Below are 24,576 nucleotides of genomic sequence, written 5' to 3'. Positions count from 1 at the left end.
GATTAGCTTAAGTCTCAGCCCCAGCACACACGAAGTGGGCCCCAGAAGTGGATTTCTGCACCATCCATCTCAGTTTACTCATTTTTTGTAAACCTAGTTTACTAGTCTAGTATTTAAACAACTTTTAGAGACTTGTTTTGTACCTCATGATTTTTAGATCTGAACTTTGTACCTTTTGACGGCATGAGTCTCTAAACTCCATTGTTGGGGGTGAGGAGCTTTGCTGTGTCTCAATGAATTAATGCAAGTAATTCTGTTTTCCATTCAAACATGCGTGTTCCTATCTAAGATATCCATTCGCACTTCAATGTGAATATGATGAACGTGACAATCATCATCATTCCCCCATGAACGCGTGCCTGACAACCACTTCCGTTCCACTATAGAATGAATGAATATCTCTTGGATCTCTTAATTAGAATCCTCGTGGTATAAGCTAGATTGATGGTAGCATTCAAGAGAATCTGGAAAGTCTAAACCTTGTCTGTGGTATTCCGAGTAGGATTCAGGGATTGAATGACTATGACGAGCTTCAAACTCGAGAATGCTGGTCGTAGTGACAGACGCAAAAGGATAGTAAATCCTATTCCGGTACGATTGAGAACCTGCAGATGATTAGCCGTGCGGTGACAGCGTATTTGGACCCTTTTCACTGGAAGGATGGATGGTAGCCATTGACAATGGTGACCCACCAACACACAGTTTGCCATAAGAGGACGTGCGTGCGTGAATCAGAAAACAAAGGAAAGCAAAATTCCAGAAGACAAAGCATCTCCAAAACTCTAACATATTCTCCATCAGTGCATACAAGTATAATTTGTGTTCTGCCCCTTTTATTCCTTGCAATCAAAATTGATAAGTGAAGTATTTTATTATTTTCCTGACTAAGAGTTACAAGATAACCATAGATTGCTTCAAGCCAACAATCTCCGTGGGATCGACCCTTACTCACGTAAGGTATTACTTGGACGACCCAGTGCACTTGCTGGTTAGTGGTACGAGTTGTAAAAAGTGTGATTTACAATTCGTGCACCAATAACACACTTCAATCCCTTGTTCTCAGGTTGAGATGCTTTAGCCATGAGAGCTTCGTGTACTTTCCGGATTCCCACTTGCTCTAATTGATGAATGGTTGCTTTAAATTGATCCAGTGTTTCCTTGAGGCGATCCCTTGACTCTTGTTCTGCTTGGATTGCATAATTAGGATCATATGCCTCTTGGATTGATAGATATGGGCATGGTGGATATGGAGGTGGTGGTTCTTGGGAGTAATTGTGTTGGAATTAGGGTGGTTCCATGTATGGTTCATATGGCTCATAGGGTGGTTGGTATAGTGGATAAGGGTTAGGATCATATGAGGATGTTTGGTAGTAGGGGGCTTGTGAGTATGGTGGTTCAAAGCCATGTTGAGGAGGGGGTTCATAGGCATATTGTGGTGGGTGTTGATTGTCACGAAGAGGTCCACCATAACCATTATCTTGGTAAGCATCATAGAATGGTTGTTGATAATACCTTGGAGGAGGTTGTTGCCAAGAGGGTTAATCAAATCCTTGTGGCTCCTCCCATCTTTGATTGTCCCATCCTTGATCCAAGCTCTCATTGTAATCTCCTCTACCTACAACATGATTGTAACCAAACTCATAGCCAAAGGGGTGAGAATTCATAGTAACAAAAGAAAGTAAAAACAAAAACAAATAAGAAAATAATGAGAATAAGCTCCTAAAGCTAGAAACAACTAACAAAGAAACAAAAAAGCAAAATTATTCACAATATTCACAATAACCAATAATAAGGCACACGTTTGCAATCCCCCGGCAACGGCGCCATTTTGATGAACAAATTTTTGCTAGTAAAGAATTCACAATAAATCCTCATTGCTAGTATAGTTTCTAAACCAACAAAGAATCCTTTCATACAAAAATAATTGTTTGTCACTAAAGCAAACATAATAAAATAAACCGAAGTATTTAAACCTCGGGTTGTCTCTCAAGGAATTGCAGGGAAGTGTTCTTGTTATTGGTTATGAGTTTTCTGAGAAATTTTAAGAGTTGGAGAACAGAAAAATAAATAATTGTAAATTAAAGCAATGAAAATTAACAAGAGAATTTATATAATTAAAATAAAAAGCCTTGGCTAGGAAAAGATTAGTCGGAAGTTCTATCCTTGTTGGATTTCCCAAGATTAATAGTAATAGGTTGTTGTTTCTACTTAGTTAACCCATACCGAATAAATGAAAGTCAAGTAGGGAGCCAACTTCTATTCACAAGTCCTAATCCTCTCCCTTAGGAAGGATTAGCGTTAGTGACTAGAGAGCCAACCAACAATTCCCAATTACAAATTAACTCTTGAGTCTTCCAACTCAAGGGTCTCCAAATATTAATCAATTCCAAAGCCAAGTTGGAAGCCTACTCCATTGACATAGATGCTAATTTCGCATACATGTAAAAGGAGTAGAAAGAAGACATAATAATTGGACTCAATTAAAAATAATCAAGAAATAATAAAATTAAATAGAAAAGTACCTTTGCATTGATTAATTCCAAAATCGAAGGTATCCATATAACTCTAAACAAAGTAAATGGGGAATAAAAAGAGTAAAGGAATAGGAAACAAACTAGAATGATAAAGACTTCAATGGAGATAGTAACTCTTTTCAATATCCAACTCAAAAGCATAAAACTAGGAATCCTAAAACCTAGAGAGAGGAGAGAGTCTCTCGCTCTAGAAAACTACATCTAAACCCTAAAATTATGTGAATGAAAGTTGTGTGAATGAATGAATGGCCTCCCACTCTGTAACCTCTAATCTGTGTTTTCTGGGCCGAAAACTGGGTCAAAAACAGCCCAGAAATCGCTGGGGGCGAATTCTGATACGCTGAATTTTCGCAAATGCACGCGTGCGCGTGATGCACACGTGCGCGTTGCCTATCTTCAGGGGAACTATGGCAAATTATATATCATTTTAAAGCCCCGGATTAGCTTTCCAATGCAACTGAAACCGCCTCACTTGGACCTCTGTAGCTCAAGTTATGATCAATTGAGTGCGAAGAGGTCAAGGCTGATAGCTTTGCAATTCCTTCAATTTCTTGTATTCCTTCCACTTTTACATGCTTCCTTTCCATCCTCTAAGCCATTCTTGCCCTATAAACCCTGGGAACACTTAACACACATATCACGGCATCGAATGGTAATAAGAGAGAGTTAAAATTAGTAATTTAAGGCCAAAGAAATATGTTTTCAATCAAAGCACAAAATTAGGAAGGAAAATATAAAACATGCAAATTATATGATTAAGTGTGAGTTTAGTGGATAAAAATCCACTTAATTAAGAATAAAATGTACCATGAAATAGTGGTGCATCACGCATGCAACTTGGAAATCTTGAAGATGCTTCGGAGGATCTTCCCCAGGCAGTCCATTGTATTTGGGGAGCAAGTTTGTTGTACCGGACTTAAGCTTGAAATTTGGGTCCAAGGCCGGATACAAAATCTGAAACGGTTGTAAGTTAAGATCAGGAGCTCTGGCCTCCTTCAAGGTGATCCTTTGAGGTGGGTCCGCCATGACGGTGTCACCTGAGTCACTTAAAGAGAATTCAGTACTCCCCACAGATGAATATAGAGTCTCCTCTTTGATTGGAGAATGATGGTCATGGATTGGTGGTGATAGTGAATGGGAGTGATCTTCAAGGGAGCCCGATTCACTATTCACAAAAGCTAGCCGGCGCCGAGCATGCCTTATACGAGTTAAAGTTCTTTCAATTTCTAGATCAAAAGTGGCAAAGCTCGGGTTTGGAAGCGACCGTGTCATTCAACTGAGGAGGCAACAAAAGCATACAATTATGAAAAGCAAAACAAAAGTAGGCAAGTAAACAAGAACTAACTTAACAATCTACAACTACTAAGACTAACTAAAGAGTAAAGTAGTATCTACAATTAATGCCAAATAGCAAACCAAAAATCAAATATTCACACTATTCACATATTTACACAACCAAAATCATAGCACTCATTGCACTTAAAGTGAACTCCCCGCCAACGGCGCCAAAATTTGATGTACGAGAGATATTGTTGTTGATCTAGAGTCAATCAAAACAAGTGTCAATCCGTTGGTAGCATAGCCAAAACCAACAACAACTCTCACGATCAAATTGGAAATTCACAAGATGTGCACAATTCAAAACCAATTTAAAACCGAGAGTATTTGATTCCCGGGTCGTCTCCCAAGGAATCACTTGAGAGCAATGAGTGTGCAAATTCCGGTTATAGTGATCAAGGGATTGTCAATGAAGAAATGAACATATAAAGCAATAAAAGAACATGCAAAATTGTAATAATTGAACTAATGAAGAAATTAAAGAACCGACTATGTAATATAAACAAGTAAAATATAAAGGAGATTAGCATGGAAGTGTATAAAAGATTGAAAGCATAAAAAGAGAGTCTTGGCTTGGAGTGAGCTAAGGGTCCTTTCCTTGTTGGAACCATAACTATGACAATTATGATGGATTAGTCTCACTTGATCAACCCTCACATCGGAAAGTAAGTTAAATGAGCATAAGTGTTCTTAACCCACAAATCCTAAATTGCTTGCTAATTGACTTAGCAACAAATTAGCGTTAGTGGGAACAAAAACAATTAACAATCCAAGAATTGACACTAAATGTTGGACATTCCAACTCTAGGAACTCAATTGCTCACTTTACCCAAGCCAAGAGACAAAAATTTAGCCTAAAACCATGTTTGACATTTTGTCAAACACTTGGTGGGCAAAAAGCTTAAACATAGGAAAATTGAGAAAAGACTTGAAACTAAAAGCAACAATTAATCTCGATCAACAAGAATAACATAAGAAAGCATGAAACAAACATCAAATATCAAATTCATCAACAAGAAATTGAAATTGCAAAAGAGAAGCACAATTGAACTATAACTTAAATTAGAAGAAAGAGTAATGACAATGTAACTATAAAGAGTAATAACAAGAGAATACATACAATAAAATTAGCAAAATCCAAGATCAAAAATGGAAATGGCACTTTAATGTAAAACCCTAATAGAAACCCTAGTAAAGATGATGAAGAAAACTTAGAGAAAACTAAAACTAAAACTCCCTACTACTACTCCTAAACTATACTAATGATATCCTATGTTATGTCCTTCATTCCCCTTCCAGTATGAGCTAAAAGACTTCAGAAATGGGCTTCTAAAGCCCTCAAATCGCGAGTCACGTTCCATTTTAATGAAGTCATACGCAGACACCTGTGCGGACGCACAGGCGTGTGCGTCCGCACACTTTGCGAAAATCCCTTCCTGTGCGTACGCACAAGTAGCTGTGCGCTACTTGTGCGCACGCACACTAGGCGATGCTTGGCTGGACGTGCGACGCGCTCGAAAAGATCCACGCGCTCTGCTTGGGCTCCTGTGCATACGCACAAGAGGCTGTGCGCACACACACGTCTCTGAACTCATCTCCTTTGATTCCTCATGCTTCCTCCACTTTGCATGCTCTTCTTCCATTTTCTCCAAGCCATTCCTACCTTATACACCTAAAATTACTCACAAACAACATCAAGGCATCGAATGGAAGGCAAATGGAATAAAATTGATCAAATTGGGAACAAAAGAGCATATTTTCATAATCAAGCACAATTTGGGAGGAAAGTTCAAAAGCATGCTATTCAAGGGAATAAGTGCAAGTTTATATGATGAAATCCATTCAATTCTAACCAAAAAATCATAATCAAATATGGATTCATCAACGCCCAGTGAGGGTCTCCTCACTAGCGTTCAATGCCTTCCCATTCTCTCCAGATTTGGCCTCTACCTCAGAGGTGATGGCCTTACACTATTCTCTTGGGTTTACTTCAATGTTATTAGGAAGAGTGTCAGGAGGAGTCTCAGGGATCCTCTTGCTCAGTTGACCAATTTGTACCTCCAAATTTCTAATGGAGGACCTTGTTTCATTTATGAAACTATGAGTGGTCTTAGAGAGGCTGAAAACCAGAGTGACTAAGTCAGAGAAGCTTTGCTTAGGGGTTTCCATGTTCCCTTGAGAAGATGGGAATGGTGGTCTATTGTTGAACCTATTCTAGTTCCTTCCACCTTGATTATTATTTAAGCCTTGTTGAGACTTCTGTTGATCCTTTCATGAAAGGTTAGGATGGTTCCTCCATGAAGAATTGTAGGTGTTTTCATAGGGTTCTTCCCTGTAATTCACCTCCTCTATGGTGGGTGATCAGGATCATAAGCTTCTACTTCAGAAGAAGCTTCCTGAGTACTGCCAGTTGCAGTTTGCATTCCAGTCAAATGCTGAGGGATCATATTGACTTGTTGGGTCAAGATCTTGTTCTGAGCCAATATGGCATGCAGAGTATCAACTTCAAGAACTCCTTTCTTTTGAGAGGTCCCATGGTTTATAGGATTTCTTTCAGAAGTGTACATGAATTAGTTGTTTGCAACCATCTCAATGAGTTCTCTTACTTCTGCAGGCATTTTCTTCAGGTGGAGTGATCCACCTGTAGAGCTGTCCAATGAGATTTTGGACATCTCAGACAGACCATCATAGAACACGCCTATGATAGACCATTCTGAGAGCATGTCAAGAGGACATCTCCTGATCAGTTGCTTGTATCTTTCCCAAGCTTCATAGAGGGATTCACCTTCTCTTTGTCTGAAGGTTTGAACTTCCACTCTGATTTTGTTCATCCTTTGAGGGGGAAAGAATTTAGCCAGAAAAGCATTAACCAGCTTTTCCCAAGAGTCTAAGCTCTCTTTTGGTTGAGAAACCAACCATATCTTAGCTCTGTCTCTTACAGCAAAGGGAAAGAGCATAAGTTTGTAGACCTCAGGATTTACTCCATTGGTCTTAACAGTATCACAGATCTGCAAGAATTCAGCTAAGAACTGATGTGGATCTTCTATTGGAAGTCCATGGAACTTATAGTTCTGTTGTAGAAGAGAGACTAACTGAGGCTTAAACTCAAAATTGTTAGCTCCAATGGTAGGTACAGAGATACTTCTGCCATAAAAGTCAGAGGTAGGCATGGTGAAGTCACCAAGAACCTTTCTGGCATCTCCTTCAGGTTTGGCCATGTCTTCAATCTCTTGTTTAAGATCTTATGAAACGTCTCTTCTGGAGTGTTGTGTTCTAGCTTGTTGTAAGCTTTTCTTTAAAGTCCTTTCAAGTTTAGGATCAAGATTAAAGAGGGGTTCTTTCTCCCTATTCCTGGTCATAAACAAGAAAAGAAGAAAAGGAAGAAAGAAAGAAAGGAAGCTTCTATGCCAGAAGTAGGGTAGAGAACTCCCAGTGAGATGTGAAGAAAGCAGAGGAAGATAGAATAAAGATAGAAGAAGTGAGAGAAGAATAGAATTAGAAATAAAAAGAGATAAATAAGAATTAAAATATTTTTTATTTTATTTTATTTATTTTTAATTTTTGAAAATTAAGGTTAATTAATTTAAAAAAATTGAAAATTAGTTAGTGAATTTTCAAAAAAGAGGAGAGAGAAATAGAAAAGAATTTTTGAAAATTAGAAGAGAGAAAAGTTTGTTGGGAAGTTTCGAAAAAGAAGAGAGAGAAAATGAGCAATTAATTAAGAAAGATTTGAAAGTGAGATAAGATAGAAGGTTAGAAAAGATTTAAATTTAAAAATTTGAAATTAGATAAGATAAGAAATTAAAAAGATTTGAAAAAGATTTGATTTTAAAAATTGAAATTAGAAAAGATAAGATAAGGGTTTAAAAAAGATTTGAAAAGGATTTGAAAAAGATAAGATTTGAAATTTGATTTTGAAAAAGATTTGATTTTAAAGTTTGAAATTTGAAATTTTAAAATTTTAAATTTTGAAATTTGAATTTTGAATTTTGAAATAAGATAAGATAAAATTTTAAATTTTGAAAAAGATAAGATTTTTGAAATAGATATGATTTTGAAAAGGTTTGATTTTTTATTTTTGAAACTAAGATAACATAAGATAAAAATTTAAAATTAAAATCTGAATTTTTAATGATGATTTTCGAAAATTAATTAAGAGATAAGATAGAAAAGATATTTTTTATTTTTGAATTTAATGAAGAGAGAGAAAAACAAGTAAAAGACATAAAACTTAAAATTTTTAGATCAAAACCACCTAGTTTTCGAAAAATTTAAAGAAAAACATATAGGGACACCAAACTTAAAAATTTTTAAGATCAAAACAAAAAGAAAACACAAGAATACTTTGAAGATTAAGAAGAACACCAAGAACAAGACTCAAAAGATTTAAAGAATATAAGAACATGTAAAAGACACCAAACTTAAAATTTTTAAAAACCAGGAACAAAATTTTCAAAAAACTAAAGAAAACACACAAGAAGACACCAAACTTAAAGATTTGACACAAGATTTAACCAAAGAAACTATTTTTGAAAATTTTTTTGAAAGAAAGACTCAAGATTTTCGAAAAACTCAACAAGAACAAGAACAAAAGATTCAAACAAAAACAAAGATTAATAAAGAAAGCTAAGGATTCTTGAAAATAAAAATTTTTGAAAAAGGTTTTTGAAAAAGTTTTGAAATTTTTGGAAAGGAAAACAAGAAACAGGTAAGACTCAATACCAAGAACAAAGATTAAACAAAGAAAAGAAAAATATTTTTGAAAAGGTTTTTAATATTTTTCAAAAAATAAAGAAGAAGAAAATAAATACCTGATCTAAGAAACAAGATAATCCGTCAGTTGTCCAAACTCGAACAATCCCCGGCAATGGTGCCAAAAACTTGGTGTGCGAATCCCCACGCTTCGTACAACTGAACCAGCAAGTGCACTGGGTCATCCAAGTAATTCCTGAGTGAGTCAGGGTCGATCCCACGAGGATTGTAGTTTGAAGCAAGCTATGGTTATCTTGCAGGTCATAGTCAGGCAGATAGAAGAATCGGCTTAATTTGTATTTGTAAGATCTAAACTAAGTTGACATGTAAAAAAGGGAAATAAAGAAAAAGGGTATAAAATGCTTTGTGAATTGAGAGGTAAACAAGGATAAGGAATTGGTTAAGGCTTGGAGGTCAGATCCGAACGGCATCTACAGTGCTTTCTCTGTCTCTGAATCAGACTTTTGCTCCAGCTCCTCAATTTCAGCTAGAAAATACCTGAACTTGCACAAAAGCACACAAACTCATAGTAGATTCCAAAAATATTAATTTAACACTAAAACCTATAAAAACTTAATAAAAACTAAACAAAATATACTAAAAACTATACGAAAATGATGCCAAAAAGCGTATAAAATATCCGCTCATCAATTTCTAATTTCATAACCCCTGTTTTGGTAAAAAATGACATTTTCAAATGTTTAACCAATCATCTAGCTTTTCAAACCTCTATAATTACCTTCTAAGGTCCAATACCTAGTTTCTAATTATAGGGAGTGGGGTGAACCTAAAAAGGGAATTAACCTGATAGTGAAGAAAGATTATGAAGTGATGATTTATGTCTATAAAGTGCGAAGATACTAAATATGAAATGAATAAAGGCTAACTTGATGATGATTGATTGATATTGAATGATTATATAGCTTATGCACTTTTATTATCTGAGATACGAGTTTTTCTGGGTAGATGTAGTAGCTAATCACCACTTGCTCCAAGTTGAAACTCGATACTTTACTGATCTTCTGTCGCAAGATGTAACTAGGCTCTTTAACTCTTCGGGTTCCCCTATGGGCATGCATATATATATATTGTTGAGCTTGGTGTTTGATTCCAAGGATATTATTTTTGAGCTTGGGGATGCGCGCACAGAGGGACTGTCCAACGGTTCGCTACCGGAACATGTCGGGTTGGCTATATAATTAACAGATGAGACTCATCAGCGGTAAGACAGGCATACATCATATGCATTTGTATGTTTTGCTTGAGTGTGCATTAGCTTAGTTTGCCTAATTGTTTAACTATACTTATCTGCTAATTGCCTATTTGCTTTGTATTCTATTTGTATTTTTCTTGCTTGTATTGTATGTGTATGTTTTCTGAGAGACCCCTCTCAGTGGAGGAGTGAGGGGAGGAGGGAGGGAGTTGTTCCACCAGTGATTCAGAGGGTTGGAGGAGATAGAAAGTAAAGTGTTAGGTTAAAGTTAGATTTAGAACTTGAATATCTTAGATAACTTGCCTAATTTATGGTTTAGTTGGATCTTTTAAACTGAAATCTGAGTGTCGGAGTTCTAGGAATGCTTCTGTCTTTCTGGGGATCTTATATATTACCTATGCGGGTACCTTTACCATGCTGAGAACCCCTGGTTCTCATTTCATTCATGTTTTCTGCTATTTTTCAGATGCTGGTCGAGATGTACCTCGTTGAGCGTCTGGAGATCTCTATGCAAGCAAAAATATTGTCTTTTGGGATGTTATATGTTGATTTTAGCCTATGTATTTATGTATATAGATTCTCCATATGTATATTTATATTTTATCCCGCTAGAGGCTATTTTAGAAAAACAGGTGTTTATCTTGTCTTTTGGGTTAAACTTTTGGGATATATAAATATATTTATACTTCAGCCGGCCTTAGCTTCACAGGTCGAGTCTGGAGCTTGATATTTTGTATTTTTGGTACTCTGATCCCTATATATCTATGTTATCTTTCCTTACACACTATTTTATTCTTTTTACGTGTATCCTACATGTGTGATGTGATTTTCTGCTTACACTTTTGCTTAGCTTCTCCTTCAAGGCTCTTAGATATAAATTTTTTCAACTATATTTAGATACGTCCTTAACTTTTAGAAAACGTAATATCTCGCCACCTCTTCTTTATGACTTAAGCGTAAGACTCTATGTGGTAGGGTGTTACAAGTCAAACGCATTCAATCTACACGTTCATTATCATAAAAAAGTAATTAAGTACAAACATTAATGTCAATATACACAAAATACGCATCATCCACTTAGAACAAACATCAACACAAACCTATTAACAAAACACAGAGCCTCTGAGATGTCAAGATTGACTATGATATTGCTGCAATCTATTACGTTTTGTACTACAGCCTTTCCTATTTTTGATTAAAAAATGAGCCAAAGCAAATATATTTTTAACACCTGATATAATTTATACATTGACTTAATTCACACAATATATTTCAAATATAACACCTAATATATATTTCATATAATTTATGTAGGTCAAGTGTAACATAATTTATTCGGCGTCATATTTTGTATTTATTTCATGGAACAATAATTTTAAAAATAAAAAATATAGGATACCTTTATAAATCTTGACCTTCACAGATTGGAGTAAAATAATAGGCAGTTGTGAGACAACATTTAAAAGAGTTAACTGCATCTTTGTTAAAAAATCTCTAAATAAATTACAGGTGAGATAAGAGCTACAATGTGATGTGTTAAAAATAAATAATAACTAATTTAATCATCAATAACAGCATTAATATGAACATATAAAGACCAAAAAAGTCCAAATAATATTATAAAAATCATAGTACGCAATACACAATTAAAAAGAAATACTAACCCATTTGAATATAATTGGAGAGAACCAATTTAAGCCTTTTTTATTATCAACTTCTACATCAGAATATTCACGAACACTAATCAGAAGACCCATAACATCAAATCACCTATAATAGATAGATTTTAAGACACAATGATGTTTTATAAGATATTTATACAATTTATTTGTGATTAGAATAGATTTAAGTTAGAAAATCATATTTATACCGATAAAAAATACTGAATCTTGTTTCATTTGAACAACACTCTCAACAATCTCTAATGAATATGCAGCCTCTGGAAAAATGAACATCAAAAACTGAAATAACCTCAGTCTCAGACCGGAATAGCAACCTATATCGATGCTTCACAACTTTTGTAGAACCAATATTTGGAACTACCGTGAACTGAGATATAGAATAGAGCTTTCCTTCTTTGAGAATTTCTCAAAATTGATTAATGATGTAACACTCTTACTACCAAAATGTCACGCTTCCGGCTACGCCACTCTGATAGTAAGGAGTATTATGATGACTTTCATATACTTAATATTAAAATAGGAGCCTTTGAAAAACTTGAACCATATAAACTATTCTTTAAAAAAATCGGAGATACTTTATGTTTGAAAATGCACATACATATATACAAATCAATCACACACACACACACACACACACACACACACACACAATAACTAAGTTCTTTATACCATAACTTACAAACATAACCATCAAAACTCCTAACCCTCTTTACAAGATACAATATTAATAATGAGGGAAAAATAAATAGTAATTAACTAATATAACAACAAAATCGTATAAGCAAAACGCGATTAAACTCTTCGTAAGCTTTTTCATGAAAGATTTTTCAAAAATAGCCAAACCACTGAGCAATCTGCTAGTGATTGACAATCCCTTCATCTTTGATGACAATTACAAGCATGCCTTTGAAACCTTAAAAAGAAAACTCATTACAGCACCAATCATCACACCCCCAGATTGGGAATTGCCTTTTAAACTCATGTGTGATGCAAGTGACTTTGCAACTGGTGCTGTATTGGGGCAAAAGAAAGACAAGCTGCATCATGTTATATATTATGCCAGCAAGGTGTTCAATGAAGCACAGAAAAACTATACCACCACTGAGAAGGAGCTCTTGGCAATTGTATATGCATTTGATAAATTTAGACAATACTTGATTGGTTCAAAAATTATAGTATATACTGATCATGCTGCTCTCAAGTATCTCATGTCTAAACAGGATTCAAAGCCAAGGCTTATTAGGTGGGTGTTGCTGCTACAAGAATTTGACATTGAAGTGAGAGATAGGAAAGAGAATGAGAACCAAGTGGCAGACCATTTGTCAAGACTATCACGGGAAGCTAACCAAGATACACCACAACCAGTGAATGAAAAATTCTCAGATGAATATCTTCTTCAAATCCAGCAGGCACCTTGGTTTGCTGACATTGCAAACTATAAGGAGGGAAGGAAGATTCCTCAAGAGTTTACCAAGCAACAAGTGAAGAAGTTGTGTAATGAAGCCAAGAAATTCTTGTGGGACGAGCCATTTTTGTTCAAGAGGTGTCCAGATGGGATGATTAGAAGGTGCATTCCTGAAAATGAGATGAGAGACATATTGTGGCACTATCATGGTTCAGCTTATGGTGGACATTTTGGGCCAGAAAGAACAGCAGCTAAAGTGCTTCAAAGTGGGTTTTATTGGCCAACTATATTCAAAGATGCCAGAGAATTTGTGCACCAATGCAATGAATGTCAAAGAGCTGGAGGGTTGACAAAGAGGAATGAAATACCTCAAAACTTCATCTTGGAAGTGGAACTGTTTGATCTATGGGGTATAGATTTCATGGGCCCCTTTCCTCCATCCTATTCCTTCAAATACATTTTGGTAGCAGTGGAATATGTCTCCAAATGGGTGGAAGCCATAGCAACAACTACCTATGATGCACTAATTGTTCTTCAATTTCTTAGGAGACACATCTTCACTAGATATGGGGTGCCTAAAGGCCTTATTAGTGATGGTGGCAGCCACTTTTGCAACAGACAGATGGAAAAGTTGCTCCACAAATATGGAGTAATTCACAAAGTAGCCACACCATACGACCCTCAAACTAATGGGCAGGTTGAATTGGCAAATAGGGAGTTAAAGAGAATCTTGGAAAAGACAGTTGGGATTACAAGGAAAGACTGGGCCAGAAAGTTGGATGATGCTCTATGGGCATATAGAACCGCATTCAAACCCCAATTGGAAAGTCACCATTTCAGCTAATCTATGGTAAATCTTGTCACCTTCCTGTAGAGTTAGAACATAAAGCTTACTGGGCCACTAAGCTCCTCAATCTTGATTCTCAAGTAGCAGGAGAGAAAAGGTTACTGCAACTCAATGAGCTAGATGAATTCAGATTGGAAGCTTATGAGAATGCAAAGATATACAAGGACAGAGCTAAAAAGTGGCATGACAAGAAAATCTTGAAAAGAGAGTTCAAACCAGGACAACAAGTGCTCTTATGTAATTCCAGGCTCAAGGTTTTTCCTGGCAAACTCAAGTCCAAATAGACTGGCCCTTATCTGATAACCAAGGTTTTCCCACATGGAAGCCTTGAACTTTTGAATGAAGCAACAAAGGACATAATCACAGCAAATGGTCAAAGAGCTAAGAATTATCTGGGAGGATCTTGGAACAAAGAAGAAAGTGTTCATGAGTTGGGATAAATAAAGAAGAAGGACATCAAGCTAAAGATGATAAACAAGCGCTTGTTGGGAGGCAACCCAACCAGAGGTAGTTTTCTTTTCCTAACTATTTCAATAAAAGGGTTAAGTAGATTTATCTGTATTGCAAGGAGCTAAATTTGGTGTTGCACACCAAAACAATTTAAGGGTGAATGAATGATGCAAATTTTGGTGTTCCACCAAAAATTTCATTTAAAAACACATTTCAACCCGTTGCATAAATGGTTACTAGCTCCGAACAATCAGGGAAACTACTCAACCATTGTCTTCTAGTTTTTAGTTTTCTTCCCTTCAGCAAAGGCACAAGGTTTCATATATATGGTTGATTTATTACATAAGAGGTATTGGCAAGGGACTAAGTTTGGTGTTCACACACCAAAGTAAGTTCAAAAGCCTACAAATATTTATTCATATTAACCATTTTTCAAGTGCTTGGGGGACAAGCAACTTTCACTACCAGTGCAGAAAACTATTCAACTTTTTGGAAGGACTATACATCATCAGCAAGAAAAACATAAAAGCTAAGAAGGAGGATGAAAGACTAAGCAAAAGGATACCAAAAGGTTGTATTGTTACTCAATTGTTTATATCTGCTGTGCTTTAGTTGAAAGTTTAATTGTTCCCCTTTCTGATAAGTTTACCCTTATCTGCACTCTGCTAGTTTACTGTCCGGTTATTATTCAATTAGATGTTCTAGTATAAGTGTCTGCATCACTCATCTTGCTTGAATATATGTCTTGTTCCCCTTTGCATGAATAAGAGAAAAATGTTAAAACAGAAAGTGAATAGCCAATGTGGTAGGAATGATAATAAAGTTCAGTGGTGGTATATATGTTTGATTGATAAAGTAAGCTCACTAATAAAGGATAAAGGTTAGGATGATCCCTTGTAGTGTGAACTTAGTTGCTGTTGTAAATCCTTCAATTAATAATTATCCTTGGAAAAAGAAAGAGCAAGAAAGGAAAGGAAGAAAAGCCAAGAATTGGCAACCAAAAATGAAAGAAACGGATAATAAGGCTAGACACCAATAGCTTGGACCTTAGGACACATGCCTGTGATGCTATTGTATTAAGATCTGCTTGGACTATTAGGTTCTGTGGAGTATTTTAAAACTTGGTAACTTGGATTAATTAACCCGGGATTACCAACTAAAAATCCACCATCAAGAGCAACCTAATTACAAAGCATTTAGTAACCCAAAGAGGTGCTGGGCATCAATGGTCCTAAGAAGAAGTGTGAGCCAAGTGTCTGTAGTGAAAAGGTGTTGAGAAAAATTGGGCCAAAAAGCTGCGTGCAACACTTGACACTGAGCTACAATGGAGAAATAAGTTTCTGAAACAAGAGAAAGAAAGAAAAAGTTAACAAGGATCAATCAATAATCGAGTTCACAGCAGCAACTTTAGTCAGCACTTAAGGGACATTTCAATCCTGAAATCTAATAAAAGTAGAGCTTCAATTACATCTGCATAAAACCCCATGAACCAAATTCAATTACCTGCTAAATAAGGACATATATGCTTTTCTGATTTCTTTCATTTCTTCTCATGTTTTAGTGCTTGCTTAGGGACAAGCAAGATTTAAGTTTGGTGTTGTGGTGACAAGTCATCTTATGCTAGTTTCACAAGTATTTTTCATTTGTTTCATTAGGTTTTATGCACTTTCTTGCACAATAAGTTAGTGGTTGGAGTGAAATTTCATGATTATTTTGATTCAATCAAACATCATTTATTTTATACAAAATCATGAGATTTATGCAAGATTTAAGTGATTATTATGAATGAGGCAAATTCTTATGATTTTGGTGAGACTTTGATTGCTTGTTTGGTTGATTTTAGGCGAGAAAATGAAGAGAAGGAGAAGCACTGCAGGATAACGTTGCATTCAAAGAAAGAACGCTACGCTCAGTAGCGACGCGCATGCGTACAGGACGCTTACGTATCAGGCAATGAAATTTGAAGACCCACGCGTACGCGTGCATGATGCGTACGCATGGTAGTGGTTGGCACTCATTTTCAAAAAGAGCGCTACGTTCATTGACTCAGCGTTTTTGGGCATATTCAAATTTGGAGGTGAAGTTTTGAAATCAACGCGCACGCGTGCATGATGCGCACGAGTCGATGGAGCACCTGGGAGGAACCACGCGAACGCGTGGTTGGAGCTGAAGCCTGCACTTGATGTTTTGCTACCCACGCGCACGCGCAAAGGACGCGCACGCATGGCCAGCGTTCATTAAGCAAACGTAGTGCTCAATAAGAGAACACTATTGAAGCACGCGTACGTGTAAAAGGGGCGCGCGAGCATGGTGGGAGCTAAAGATTGATAGTGATGCGCACACGTACGTGACGCGTTCGCGTCGATGAGCAAAAAGGCAAAAGGACGCGCACGCATCAGAGACGCGTACGCGTGGATGAATGAACGCTATGCTCACTTAGAGAACGCAACATTCCTCTGGAAGCAGCAACCAAGTGCCATTTTGATCCACTTCTTCACAGGCCAAAAAGCCCACTCCAAGTACCTGAGCACTGAAATAGAAAGTGTATAAATGGAGAAGAATTTGATTTCATTAGGGAGCTCTCTTTTAATTTTCATTTTCTAGAATTTTAGAAATAGAGATCAGATCTGAATTTTCCTTTCTGTTTTGTTTTTCTTCTTCTGCAACTTCTATTTTCTGTTTTGGGTCTGGGAATTGGGATTGAAGAATTCTTCTGAAGTCATCTTTTACTTTTTCTTTTTATAATTCTAAGAATTTGAGATCTGATCTTAGTTTTCCTTCTGTTTTGCTTTCCTCTACAATTTCTTCTTTTTTGTTTTGTTAAGAGAGCAATTGAGATCTTAGTTTTTTTGCTGTTTCAATATTCTTCTGCCATTGTTCATTTCTCTTTTAGGATTCTAGAATTTAATTAAGTCTTCATGTTGTTTTGCTTCTTCTGCAATTTTCTGATTGATCAATCTTTCTGAATTACTTCCGTTTAGATTTGTCTAATTTGCTACAGTTACATTTTTCAGTTTTGTTTTGATTTCCAATACCCAAATCCCTTTATTATTCATGCAATTTAAGTTTCTTAGCAGTTTAGATTTTGCAATTTAAATTACTTGCACTTTAAGTTTCTGCAATTTACCTTTCTTGCAATTTAAGTTTCAGCTCTTTTAATTTCTTGCACTTTAAGTTTCTGGAATTTACTCCTTTTGCACTTTAAGATTCTGTCAATTTTCATTATGCACTTTAGTTTATTTGCATTTTAGTTTTTGTAAATCAAGTTTCACCAAAAATCATCAAATATTTGCTTAACTAAATTTATCACCATGCTAAAGTTGCTCAATCCATCAATCCCTGTGGGATCAACCTCACTTTTGTGAGTTTTACTACTTGATGCGACCCAGTACACTTACCGGTGAGTTTGTGTGGAATCGTTTTTCCCTCATCAGTAATTCCAATAAAAAAAATTTAATACGATAAAAGTGTTTGTATCTTGCTCCTATCCATATTAGCGTCACTTTTGTTCGGTAGAAGCTGACGATGACATAGTTCCCCTTCTCCTTGAATTCAGCCAATTGGAGTTCTAGGAGGCACATACGATTTCTGACGTTTTCTTCTTCAGCAGCTCGGTCAGAAAACTTCTCTAGAGTTTCCATTGTTTTGATTTCATACGGAGGTAGGGAATTTTATTTTATAATTGACAGTTTTTAATTTAAAAATGCCCAAAAATATACTAAATAATTACAAATATGTTAGTAATTATAATATTATTGAGATTAGATTTCTTTGTGTGAATGATTGGCTGTGATTTTGGTATGTAATTTGATTGATTTTGAATTGAGTACTGGTTTGAATTGAGTAAGTTAAAGAATGATGGAAGTGAGGGAGTCGTGAGGGTGGTGAAGTCAATTTTTAAAAGGAGGTTTTGTCCGAATTCTTGTAAAAAAAATATACGAAAAAGTGATTTTATTTTGAAAACCTGATTTACAAGCTTATTTTGAGAAATAACTCTATGTTAGAAAAAGAATTGGTTTACATTTTTACTCATATTGAGAAAATGGTTTTGTATTCAATGTTTGAATTATAAATTTATACTAAGGAGTGACTTGGGTTTGAAATCGTTAGAAAGAGTTTGAGAAAATATTGGTTTGATTCAATTGTAAAAAAACTGAAAGGGAGCTGAATTTTATTAAAATGGAAAGTGGCTTAGCTTCAAAGAAAATGTTTTAATTACTGAAAAATTATTTGACATTTGGAAAGGTTGAGAAATGGTTTGGTTGGAATCCTTGAAGGGTGGCAAAGCCCGAATTTCAGAGAAAATGCTACAAAAGTTTTTGCAAAACTCCGAGACTTTGCTTAAAGCATTATTTAAAAGAAAACTGGATTTAGGGTTCAAAATAGTTTATTTTCAAATTATCAAGAAAAGTACTATGTTTTAAGTTTAATCTATTTAAAAAAGATTTTTGTTTTAAGTTATAATTTGAGTTCGATTTATTAAGAAAAAGAGTTTTTATTAAACGTTACGAAGTTTGATTATTTAAAAACTAATCAATTTAAGATTATAATAGATGAGTGAATAGGTGGTGATGCATAGGTGTAATTGATTATTTGGTGATGCGGAGGTATGTGTAATTAACAGTGATGCAGAGGTACGTTTAATAATGTAGGTGATGCAGAGGAGTGGGTATGTAATTGGTGATGTGGAGTCATAATAAAAATAAAGAAAACGAGAACTAATGAAGGAAATAGATACTTAAGAGGAAGAGAATGAGAAAGAATGAATAAGATAGATACTTGAAAAGTGTATGTTAAATAGGTCTTGTGCCAAAGTGCTAATGCCGAAGTGCCCGCCTGACTGATAGCCTAAGATTGAAAATGCGGGAATGTCTGCCTAACTGATAGCAAATTGTATGTTGAATGGGTGACGAGCGGATAATTTATACGTTTTTTGGCATTGTTTTTAGGTAGTTTTTAGTATGATTTAGTTAGTTTTTAGTATATTTTTATTAGTTTTTAAATAAAAATCACATTTATAGACTTTACTATGAGTTTGTGTGTTTATCTGTGATTTTAGGTATTTTCTGGCTGAAATTGAGGGACTTGAGCAAAAATCTGATTCAGAGGCTGAAGAAGGACTGCAGATGCTGTTGGATTCTGACCTTCCTGCACTCGAAATGGATTTTCTGGAGCTACAAAAACCCAATTGGCGCGCTCTTAATTGTGTTGGAAAGTAGACATCCAGGGCTTTCCAGCAATATGTAATAGTCCATACTTTGCCCGAGTTTTGATGACGCAAACTGGCGTTCAAACGCCAAGTTCCTGCCCTATTCTGGAGTTAAACGCCAGAAACAGGTTGCAAATCAGAGTTAAACGCCAGAAACAGGCTACAACCAGGTGTTTAACTCCAAAAAGAGTATCTACACATGAAAGCTCAATGCTCAGCTCTAGCACACACCAAGTGGGTCCGGAAGTGGATTTCTGCATCATTTACTCATCTCTGTAAACCCTAGTAACTAGTTTAGTATAAATAGGACTTTTTACTATTGTATTCGAGGTCTTGGTCATTCTGGTTCCCTCTCTGGGGCCGAAGCCAATGAACACCATTATCACTTATGTATTTTCAACGGTAGAGTTTCTACACACCATAGATTAAGGTGTAGAGCTCTGCTGTTCCTCATGAATTAATGCAAAGTACTATTGTTTTCTTATTCAATTCAAGCTTTTTCCTATTCTAAGATATTCGCTTGCACTTCAACTTGATGAATATGATGATCCGTGATACTCATCACTATTCTCAACCTATGAACGCGTGCCTAACAACCACTTCCGTTCTACCTTGGATTGAGCGTTTATCTCTTAGCCTCCATTCCGAAAGATTGGAGTCTTCGTGGTATATGCTAGAATTATTGGCAGCCATTCCTGAGATCCGGAAAGTCTAAACCTTGTCTGTGGTGTTCCGAGTAGGATCTGGGAAGGAATGACTGTGACGAGCTTCAAACTCGCGAGTGTTGGGCGTAGTGACAGACGCAAAAGGATCAATGGATCCTATTCCAACATGATCGAGAACCGACAGATGATTAGCCGTGCGGTGACAGCGCATTTGGACCATTTTCACTGAGAGGATGGGAAGTAGCCATTGACAACGGTGATGTCCAACATACAGCTTGCCATGGAAAGGAGTATGAATGATTGGATGAAGGCAGTAGGAAAACAGAGATTCAGAAGGAACAAAGCATCTCCATACGCTTATCTGAAATTCTTACCAATGAATTGCATAAGTATCTCTATCCTATTTTATATTTTAATTATATTTTAATTATCAAATCTCCATAACCATTTGAATCCGCCTGACTGAGATTTACAAGATGACCATAGCTTTCTTCAAGCCGACAATCTCCGTGGGATCGACCCTTACTCATGTAAGATTTATTACTTGGAAGACCCAGTGCACTTGCTGGTTAGTTGTGCGAAGTTGTGAAGAAAAATTGAGATTATGATAGTGCGTACCAAGTTTTTGGCACCGTTGCCGGGGATTGTTCGAGTTTGGACAACTGACGGTTGATTTTGTTGCTCAGATTAGGCAATTTTATTTTAATTTTAAGCTTTTTGTTTTTATTATTTTTATTTTCGAAAAATTTTCAAAAAAATTCATAAAATCATAAAAACCAAAAAATTTGTGTTTCTTATTTGAGTCTTGTGTCAAATTTTAAGTTTGGTGTCAATTGCATGTTTTAATTTTTTCTCAAAAAAAAATTTTGAAAACTCATGCATGGTGTTCTTCATAATCTTCAAGTTGTTCTTGATGATCTTCTTTGTTTGATCTTTGCATTTTTATGTTTTGTGTCTTTTCTTGTTTTTCATATGCATTTTCAATTTGTTAATGTCTAAAGTTTGAAAATTTCTAAGTTCGGTGTCCTGCATGTTTTTCTTTTCTTAAAAATTTTCAAAAATAAGTTTTGGTGTTCATCTTGACATTCAAAGTGTTCTTGGTGTTCATCTTGACATTCAAAGTGTTCTTGCATGTATTAGTTGTTTTGATTCATAATTTTTATGTTTTGTTTCAATTTGGTGTTTTTCTCTCTCTTTACTAAAAATCCAAAAATCAAAAATATATCTTTCCTCATTTTACTCATCAATTTCAATTTCAAAATTCTATCTTCTCAAATCTTTTTCAAAAATCAAATCTTTTTCATTTATTTTTTACATATTTTTCGAAATTTTTTTATTGATTTTCAAAATCTTTTTCTTATTTTTACTTCATATTTTCGAAAATCTCACTAACATTTAATACTTGCCTATTAAGAAAGGTTCAATCTTTGAATTCTAGAATTATATCCTTTAATTTCTTATTAGTCTAGTAATCAACTTTAATTTTAAAAATCAAATCTTTTTAAATTTCTTTTTCAAATCTTTTTCAAAATGATTTTCAATCATATCTTTTTCTATTTCAATCATATCTTTTTCAAAACTTAATTTCAAAATCTTTTCTAACTTCCTATCTTTTCAAAATTGATTTTCAAATCTTTTTCAATTAACTACTTGACTTTTTGGTTTGATTTTAAAAGTTTTTCTATTTCAATCATATCTTTTTCAAAACCACCTAACTACTTTTCCCTCTCCAATTTTCGAAAATCACTAACCACTTTTTCAAAATCCTTTTTAATTAACTAATTATTTTAAATTTTAATTTAATTTTATTCCTTTTTATAATTTTTGAATACTAACCTATAATTAAAATAAAAACAAAAATATTTTCTTTTTATTTTAATTTAAAGTTCGAATTCCCCTCTCTACCTCCTCCTTCTATTCTTCTCTTCTTCTACTCACATAAAGGAATCTCTATACTGTGACATAGAGGATTCCTCTTCTTTTCTCTTCTTTTTCATATGAGCAGGAACATGGATAAAGACATTCTATTTGAAGCTGATCCTGAACCTGAAAGGACTCTTAAAAGGAAACTAAGAGAAGCTAAAGCACAACCCTCTGGAGATGACCTAACAGAAATTTTTGAAAAAGAATGAGACATGGCCGAACCCAACAACAATGGTGGAGATGCAAGGAAGATGCTTGGTGACTTTATTGCACCCTCTTCTGACTTCTGTGGAAGGAGCATCTCAATTCTTGCAATTGGAGCAAACAACTTTGAGCTTAAGCCTCAATTAGTTTCTCTAATGCAGCAGAATTGCAAGTATCATGGACTTCCATTGGAAGATCCTCATCAATTTTTAGCTGAGTTCTTGCAAATCTGTGATACTGTTAAGACTCATGGGGTTGACCCTGAGATCTACAAACTTATGCTTTTCCCTTTTGCTGTAAGAGACAGAGCTAGGACATGGTTGGACTCACAACCTAAGGACAGCCTGAACTCTTGGGAAAAGCTGGTCAATGCCTTATTGGCAAAGTTCTTTCCACCTCAAAAATTGAGTAAGCTTAGAGTGGAAATCCAAACCTTCAGATAGAAGGAAGGCGAATCCCTCTATGAAGCTTGGGAAAGATACAAGCAATTGATCAGAAGGTGTCCTTCTGGCATGCTTTCAGAATGGAGCATCATATGCATATTCTATGATGGTCTGTCTGAACTATCCAAGATGTCATTGAAAAACTCTGCAAGTGGATCTCTTCATCTGAAGAAGACGCCTGAAGAAGCTCAGGAACTCATTGAAACAGTTGCAAATAACCAATTCATGTACACTTCTGAAAGAAATCCTGTGAATAATGTGACAACTCAGAAGAAAGGAGTTCTTGAGATAGATACTCTAAATGCCATATTGGCTCAGAACAAAATATTGACTCAGCAAGTCAATATGATTTCTCAGAGTCTGTCTGAATTGCAAGCTGCATCAGGCGGTACTAAGGAGGCCTCCTTTGAAGAAGAAGCTTATGACCCTGAGAATCCTACAACAGCAGAGGTGAAGTACATGGGAGAACCCTATGGAAACACCTATAATCCTTCATGGAGAAATCATCCGAATTTCTCATGGAAGGATTAACAGAAGCCTAATCAAGGCTTCAATAATAACAATGGTGGAAGAGACAGGTTTGGCAATAGCAAACCTTTTCCATCATCTTCTCAGCAATAGATAGAGAATTCTGAACAGAGCCATTCTGGCCGGGCAACCATAGTCTCTGATCTATCCAAGACTACACTAAGTTTCATGAATGAAACAAGGTCCTCCATTAGAAATTTGGAGGCACAGGTGAGTCAGCTGAGTAAGAAGATTACTGAAACTCCTCCCAGTACTCTCCCAAGCAATACAGAAGAAAATCCTAAGAGAGAGTGCAAGGCCATAATCATGATCAACATGGCCGAACCTGGAGAGAGTGAGGAGGATGTGAGTCCCAGTGAAAAAAGCCTCATGGGACGTCCTCTGGACAGAAAGGAGTTTCCCTTTGAGGAACCAAAGGAATCTGAGGCTCATACAGAGACCATAGAGATTCCATTGAACTTCTTTCTGCCATTCATGAGCTCTGATGAATATTTTTCCTCTGAAGAGGATGAAGACATCATTGAAGAGCAAGTTGCTAAATATTTAGGAGCAATCATGAAGCTGAATGCCAAGTTATTTGGTACTGAGACTTGGGAGGATGAACCCCCCTTGTTCACCAATGAACTGAATGCATTAATGAGGCAGACATTACCTCAGAAGAAACTGGATCCCGGAAAATTCTTCATACCTTGTACCATAGGTACCATGACCTTTAAAAAGGCTCTGTGTGACCTGGGGTCAGGGATAAACCTCATGCCCCTCTCTGTAATGGAGAAACTGGGAATCTTTGAGGTACAAGCTGCAAGAATCTCACTAGAGATGGCAGACAAATCAATGAAATAGGCTTATGGACTAGTAGAGGACGTGCTAGAGAAGGTTGAAGGCCTTTACATCCCTGCTGAATTCATAATCCTATGCACTGGGAAGGATGAGGATAAATCCATCATCATTGGCAGACCCTTCCTAGCCACAGCAAAAGCTGTGATTGATGTTGACAGAGGAGAGTTGGTCCTTCAGTTAAATGAGGACTACCTTGTACTTAAGACTCAAGGTTCTCCTTCTGTAACCATAGAGAGGAAGCATGAAAAGCTTCTCTCAATACAGAGTCAAACAAAACCCCCACAATCAAACTCTAAGTTTGGTGTTAGGAGGCTACAACCAAACTTTAAGTTTGGTGTTGAGAGGCCCCAACCTTGCTCTGATTATCTGTGAGGCTCCATGAGAGCTCACTGTCAAGCTATTAACACTAAAGAAGCGCTTATTGGGAGGCAACCCAATGTTATTTAATTATATCTATTGTTATTTTATATTTTCTGTAGGTTGATGATCATGTGAAGTCACAAAAATAACTGAAAAATAAAAAACAGAATGAAAAACAGCATT

The 24,576-nt window shown here is 35.8% G+C and overlaps 2 non-coding genes across 2 annotated transcripts; one reads left to right on the top strand and one right to left on the bottom strand.

The window, feature by feature from the left end:
* Positions 1-6,588: 6,588 nt before the first annotated feature.
* On the top strand, positions 6,589-6,697 carry LOC148580021 (small nucleolar RNA R71). The gene has a single exon (XR_015896919.1). It is a non-coding gene; the product is annotated as a small nucleolar RNA R71 (small nucleolar RNA).
* A 15,935-nt stretch (positions 6,698-22,632) lies between these two features.
* On the bottom strand, positions 22,633-22,736 carry LOC148580020 (small nucleolar RNA R71). The gene has a single exon (XR_015896601.1). It is a non-coding gene; the product is annotated as a small nucleolar RNA R71 (small nucleolar RNA).
* Between the last annotated feature and the right edge of the window lie 1,840 nt (positions 22,737-24,576).

Source organism: Arachis ipaensis, chromosome B10 (assembly GCF_059453495.1).
Source record: "Arachis ipaensis isolate K30076 ecotype BB chromosome B10, ASM5945349v1, whole genome shotgun sequence".
Taxonomy (NCBI): Eukaryota; Viridiplantae; Streptophyta; class Magnoliopsida; order Fabales; family Fabaceae; genus Arachis; species Arachis ipaensis.
This window is presented reverse-complemented; position numbering and strand designations above follow the sequence as displayed.